This window comes from Cygnus olor, chromosome 6, assembly GCF_009769625.2.
Source record: "Cygnus olor isolate bCygOlo1 chromosome 6, bCygOlo1.pri.v2, whole genome shotgun sequence".
Lineage (NCBI taxonomy): Eukaryota > Metazoa > Chordata > Aves > Anseriformes > Anatidae > Cygnus > Cygnus olor.
The window spans coordinates 8,832,620-8,833,310 of record NC_049174.1 but is presented as its reverse complement, the minus strand read 5'-3'; positions in this window follow the sequence as shown (position 1 = coordinate 8,833,310).

The following is a 691-nucleotide window of genomic DNA, read 5'->3' as shown; positions in this document are numbered from 1 at the left end:
GACTAGGATTTATTTTTTTTAGTTTACATTGTTGTTTTTTTGCATAAATATGGTCTGGTCATGTCCATTTAACTCATTTTGTGACCGTGAGCACACACCGGCATTACGACAAACACACTGGGGAAAAATGATTTCTGCAGGCCAGAGGCTGTTTAATCACAATAAACGTCCTTTAAATAGAACGTGGCAAATTCTTCCTTTAGAGATTAACTCCTGCAAGGGGCTCAAGTCTTGGTGTTGGGCAGCATCGAATCCCACTGCTGCCATAAAGCACAGCAAAGGAGTGCACTGAGACTAGATGTTAAGAATGCACGTGTTTGATTGAATCATGTGAAATGGTTTTTACTCCTGGATCCCTTTTAGAGACTTGGGTCTACTGTTAGAGTTTGGGAAAAGGCTAGTTAGTTATTCATATTCTGCCTTTTTGTTCAGTTCTGACATTTCTCTGTCAAAGTCCACCTTTACTGATACACTGTTCCTAATTTCATTGGATTATCATCATCATCCCCTCCGGAAAGTGGACAGGTCTTTTCTTCAGAGACACTTTAGGCTAAGAAGATCCTCTTCTAAGCACCTTGGCCATAAGGAAGACCCTGACTGGTGAATTTCATGGGGTTCCTCATATTCCCAAAGAAGCGAGGTCACAGGACAGGGCTGCAGGAAATCCAGCCTTTGAAGTCCAACCTCCAGC